Genomic DNA, 6623 nt, shown 5'->3' with positions numbered 1-6623 from the left:
AAAGGCCTCACCTCCCAGGGGCGGAAAAAGAGGTAAAATGATGGAAAATGAAGGGTGATCTCTGCTCTCTAGCTCTCTCATTCTCTAATATCATCTTCAAGCTCTCTACTATTAAGTGCTGACTTAACCATCGGAGTGTCCCTATCGGGTAATCCACCCCGGGTTCTCTGATCCAGTTCTTGTAGGCAACTAGTTCCTGCCGACTACAAAGATGAGCCGATCATCTCCCACAGGGAGGATGGGTTCCTCAGTTCCCGCCGTCTACAAAGATGAGCAGATCATTTACCGCAGGGAGCAACCGGGTTGCACTACACTAGGGAGCTCCACTTCAGCCTCTGAATCATCGACCACCTGGGAGCAGACGGGAAGACGAGGTACTTAACCAAAAAAAAAATGATACGTGACCAAAAACCGTTACATCAAATATAATTGATATAACATCAACCGGTTGTCATTGGAAGTGGACCATAATTAACCCATATTTGCAATCTTCAGTTTATTAGCCCATCCTCCAAAAATTTATATAAAATGTACTGTAATAACCAAACCTCTTTCTAGTAAATTGACGAGAATTATATTGTATAAATTAATGGTATTCCTTCATATAAGTGTTGGTTGATAAAAATTTGAGAATGTCGCCACTTTGTCACCAAAACCCTCATGTAGAGGTAATGTATTAATGGACCAGATTTTGATTGAAACTTGTTCGAATCAAAATCAATTTCAACAGATTAGACAGGCCAATAATACATATTGAATTAGACCAGTCCACACTCAATTGTGGTGCAAAATATTTATTGGATTAGATTGGACCTAGTCCATTTGTAATAGATTTACGTTGGACTGTTTTGGCTTGAGCCAATATCCTGTCCATTAACATAAGATAAGAGTATGGGTGTCAATGAATCAGATTTTAGTTGGAATCAATTTATTTTACGATCAATTTGAACAATTTTGACCAGTCCAAATGGTACAGAATATTCATCAAATTGGATTGAACCTAATCCATCAATTTTGACCAGTCTCGTATTGGATTGGACCAATATCATGTCCATTGACATCCCTATCGCCATGTGCACCTTAAAAATTCCAACGTGCACAGAATAAAAACCCATAATCAAGTCTAGTATCGGTAGGGGTAGGCACACTCTGAGTGAAAAGTGAAAACACAATTAGTGATGCCCTGCAATTATGCCTCACAGCCCACCCGTGCAATGACTGACTTAAGTACAACACTTGAGGAGGAGAGGTGTTTTGCTTATTCAATGTGCTCATCAGAGTAGAATGTGTGTACAAGATTCCAACTCTAAGATATCATAATGAAAGTTTTGACCACGTCACTCCTGCAGCAGTGCACCACCACCGTCTTCAATCAATCAACATTGGTCATTACTCCTTGTGCATTTGGACCACAGTAGGTCGGTAGGTCCTCAACGCAGCACATTTACTGCAACCAGCGTGGCAGGACAAACCCAAATTTTAAATACACAACATTTTAATCAAATATAAGTTGGATGTGATATTTTGTCTTTCTCTTAAAATATCGGTGTGTTTAAAATTTACTTGGGGTCCCAGGTTTGCCCTGCAACCACTGCCACATGAAACGTAATCTCGACCTTAACGGTTAGGTCATGTAATTAGAGGTGATTTTTTTCCCTTCTCATTTTGCCATCATGAGCTTGTGTTACTTGAAAATCCGAAATTTGACATAATTGAATCAATTTCAGATAGTTCCAATCGGATATTCGATTGAATTTGAATTTGGATATGCATTCATCCAATTCGATAAATATTTGAACCGATGATATATATATGTATTATATTATTATATAATATAAAGATTAAAAAAATAAAATAAAAAATAATTAATAACATAATGAATAATGAGTTCAAAAATCTCAAAATCAAACTCTTTCATTTGAACGAACCTGAATCTCCTTACCATCTTTCTCTCATCTTCTCAAAACCCTAAAGTAAAAGTGTAAAACCCTAACCCTCCGACCTCCATCACTCCCTTCGCCATCACCGAATGCCGCCTGAGCAACCACCATCAGTCCATCACCAATCATCGCCGCCATCGCTCATCTCGTCACCTCTATCTCTCTTTTCTCAATCTCAGTCTCAGCCTCAGTGACAGTGATACAATGAATCACCGTTGGGAACCTATCACTATTCACCTTCTTTTCTCAGTCTCAATGATGGTGAGACAGTGAATCATCGCCAGCATCACCTTTTTGTGCTGCAACCCACGATTGCCGCCGAGAACCCATCTTCTTCTTATTTCAGTCTCAGTGTGAATCGCCACCATCACCTTCTTTTCTCAGTCTTAGTGTGAATCGCCACCATCACCTTCTTATGCTGCAACCCACGCCTACCGCCAAGAACCCATGCCTGCCGCCATCCCCTCCCTCTTTTCCCAAGGTAATTTTTAGATCACAAATTTTTTATAGTGATTTAGATAATGATTTATTGGTTTTTTGGTTTTTGGTTATGATGTAAATTCATACTTTCTTTGCAAAATGTATATAGTATCTATTTGAATTGAATTGAATCATATTCAAATTCACATTCGAAAAGTCAATTGTTGAATTCGAATCGAATCGGATATTCGATTTGATAATCAAAATCGAATCCAAACTCAAAGATTTGATATCTGTCAGATATCAAATCGAATTCGAATAATAATGTTCATAATCGGCTTTGAATTCGAATATAGCCAGATTCAATTTGAATTCGATCCATTTACAGCCCTAGCCATCATCTCCAACTATTGGGCAATGGGGTGGGTTGGGGGAGAGTTTTGTAAAGTCTATACCCTATCTGTCTCCCTAAACCTCTCAACCCATACCCGCCCTAAAACTTGTGGCAATTGGACTTTGAGAATCTAAACTCTCAACACAAAAGCCTCTCCAACCCTACCCTCTCTGCATTCAAGGCTAGGGTGGATTGGGTTTAGAACTCGTATCTAATTTCCTAGTATTTCTTGTTATATATGCAATAAATAAGTAAAATAACAAAATTTCCAATTATTTGATTAAGACATGTAAAAAACACATAAACTGTCAATTATCTTTTACATAAAATTTAAAATATTATTAAATTCAATAACTAATATATAAAGTTTTTATTCTTTTCCAACAATATGTAGGTCAGGAAGGGTTGGGTTTAGCCTACCATACCCTCGTATTCATATGGGTTGTAAAATCCCAAAACCCATTCTTCAAGCATAAAAAACTGCCCCAACAGGATGGGTACCCATCGAGTAGGGCAAAAATTGTCATCCCTAACGATGCACCCAACCTAGCCTATTCTTTTTGGGGTTGGACATGATTTTAGGTAGGGATGCTTACAGTTCGGTTAACCAAACTGTGGACCTATTTTGAAACTGAACCGGTATCACCGTTTTTTGGAAAATCGGTAACCAAAAGCGAACCGAACCTGACCAGTTAACCGATTGATCGGTTCAATTCATTAGTTTTTCAATTTTTTATATTTACAATATATATATATATATAATATATATAATAAAAACTATAAATATATATATATAATACTATATTTTAAATAATATATCATATATTATAAATATATATTTATATATAATGCATATTTATTAATTTATAATACATAGGAAATAAAAATATATATAATATATAGAAATGTATGTATAAGTATACTGGTCGGTTCAATTAACTAACGGTTTTCTATGTTGGTTAATCGAAACCGAACTGATATCTTCAATTTTTTTAAAATATTGAACCAAAAACCAAACTGACCGATTCAGTTAACCAGATTTTTGGTTCAACTTCAGTCGGTTTTTTGGTGTGGTTTGGTTTTTCAATTTTTCTTGCTCACCCCTAATTTTAGGCCTATGGGCTTGCGATCAAAACACTATCCCAATTTTCAAGCTGGGTTCAATCTTTCTTAGAAAATTCCAACTTGATAATATTTTAAATAGTGAAAAATATATTATATAATTTTTCTTTATTCTTATTCTTTTATTTTCACAAAAAGTGAGATCTTTCAGTATTTTTTGGGTTTTGAGGTCATTTGATATAAATTAATCAATTTAGTTATTGAGTAAAAAAATCTTCTTGCCTAATTTCTAGTCTAAGCATTGAGCTCAAGCCCAAGCTTAAGACTTTATATGAGGGCCAAGCTTAGGCTCAAGATCTAGGCCCGATGGTCGGGCCAGGCTAGAGCCTAAGAGTGTTCTATTTGTAGAGGCAAATCCCAACTCGATTTGCCACAATTAGGGGTGAGCACTATTCAGTTAAAATTTAATTTCGATTTCGATTTTTTTCGTTCGGTCTTTTTGGTTTTTGGTTAAATCGGTTTGATTAATTCGGTTTTTGACAAGTTTGATTAACCAAACTTTCTATTATTCTATAGAATATATTATATATTGTATATTTATATATTAATATATAATATAATAAAATTTGATTTCATAATATATAATATATATTATATGTTATAATATATAATAAAGTATATATTATTAAAATTCAGTTTTAATCAAACTAACCGAAAACTGAACCAAAAATTTTGGTTTTAGTTATTTCATTTTTTCTATAATTCGGTTTTAGATTTTTTAGTTTGGTTTTTAAAATTTTGGTTTATTCGGCTTGGTTTTTAACCGAATAAACCGAATGCTCACCCCTAGCCACAATTACAAGTTTTTAACCAAATAAACTGAATTAGAGGTATATTCAAATCCAATTTGACAATACAAATCCTAGATCCGATTTGATTGGATCTCACAAATGGTGATCCAAACCTAAATCCGTTAAAGATGTCAAATATCTAAATCTGATCTAATTTCTAAAAAAATAACAAATTATTTAAAAGTAACAAATTATATAAAGGAAAACAAAAAATACAAGTATTTTTTCATATATATATATATATATATATATAATATACATGTATGTGTGTGTAGTCAGATTGGATTGGATGAGTGATCTGCATCTGATCTGATTTCAATCAAATTCTATTTATTCAATCCAATCCCATTCGAAAATCTGACAGAGGGTTATCCAAGTCCAATAAAAATAATGTCAAAATCAGATTGAAACGGATCATGATCAGGTCCATTTACACCCCTACGCTTAGCCTTAAGGGAAGGGATTTTTATGTTAATTTTATGCACCCAAATAGATAGGCATATAAACTTATTGACTTGGTATAAATATTTTTTTACCTCCTATGCCATATTAGTGATGGTAGGTGTGGGCATGGATGGATTTGGTTTGGTCCAAAGGAAAAACTTGGAGCCCACCCTATAGGGGAAATGAGATTAATTGAATGCAATAGTTGTTTAACAAGCCATGAAACCAATAATAACACCCAATACCACTCATAAAATATATGGGGCCACAACCATTCAACCTCTCACTGTGAACCCTAGTATTTTATGATTAGTTTGGGGTGTCATCGTTGGTTCCACATCATCACATTCAACTAATTTGAATTATTATAGAGGTTGGTTCCAAAATTTTAGAATTAGAAGATGATTCTGGCCTTGAAGGTCCCAAGGTTGGTTCTAGGGTCTATGTTTTCCTTTTCAAAGCTTTGGCCTTGGACTAAAATCTATCTCAAACATTCTATAATTCAAATCCATATAGCCATTAAATCTCAAAGAAAACATAACTTAATCCATAATCCAATTTCACGCACATTCCACAATTTATTTAAATGCAATCTCAATGAAAATAGAATACAATTTCGTATACATTTCAAGGAGGCCAATTATTCGGATTGGTTCAAGTTGGGCAAACCTCTATAACCTAGAACCGACTTGGGGGGGTTAGTTTCAAGAATTTAAAACAAAATTCTAGTCTATAACGAATTGACTAGTTTGAGGTCAATAGGGATCTGCTACCAACCCTATCCCAACCACACATAGTGGGTGCATTGGAAGGCCGAACCATGACCATTGACGTTTTAAGTCAATCCAATGGTCAAAACTTGATCAGATGTGATCAAAAGACACTATTCAAATGTTAATAGTCATCAACTGTTAACTAACTGTGAACAGTCACAAAATTTGAATTTGTGATTGTACAAAGAGTCTCTTCAACAAATACATCTGCTTCAAGATAACTCTCTAGAATCTAGAAAATGATATTAGTCAAAATGGTTGAGAATACAAGTCTTACAAAAGGTTTCTTTGAAGATTCTTTAACTTTCGCAGTTGCAATTTCTCACCCAAGACTCTATTGTATCTCGAGAATGAATATGACAACAACCCAACAACAAACTTAGTCAATTGAGTGGGGTAAATAACATTCACATTGAAAATTGGTTTTAAAATTCCCACCAAAACTCTTGTTTTTCTTCCTTTAAACCTTGTACCACATTGGAAAATTACTAAACTTGACTTAATCTTTTAAATAGGAGTTTGTTTACACTCCTTAGAAGTACAGAGACTTACTATTGTGCAACATGCACACATGTGTGTATATGCGTGTGTGACACAATGAGGCACTTTAGAGTTACACACATGTGTGCGTGCATTGTGCAATAGCAAGTCTATACTTCTAAGGATGTAAACAAACTGCTATTTAAAAGCCCAAGTCAAGTTTGGTAATTTTCCACTATAGGACAAGTCTTAGAGAAAG

Source organism: Nelumbo lutea, chromosome 1 (genome assembly GCF_056320005.1).
Source record: "Nelumbo lutea isolate HS-2025 chromosome 1, American lotus-T2T, whole genome shotgun sequence".
NCBI lineage: Eukaryota > Viridiplantae > Streptophyta > Magnoliopsida > Proteales > Nelumbonaceae > Nelumbo > Nelumbo lutea.
Note: the sequence above shows the minus strand (reverse complement) of the source record.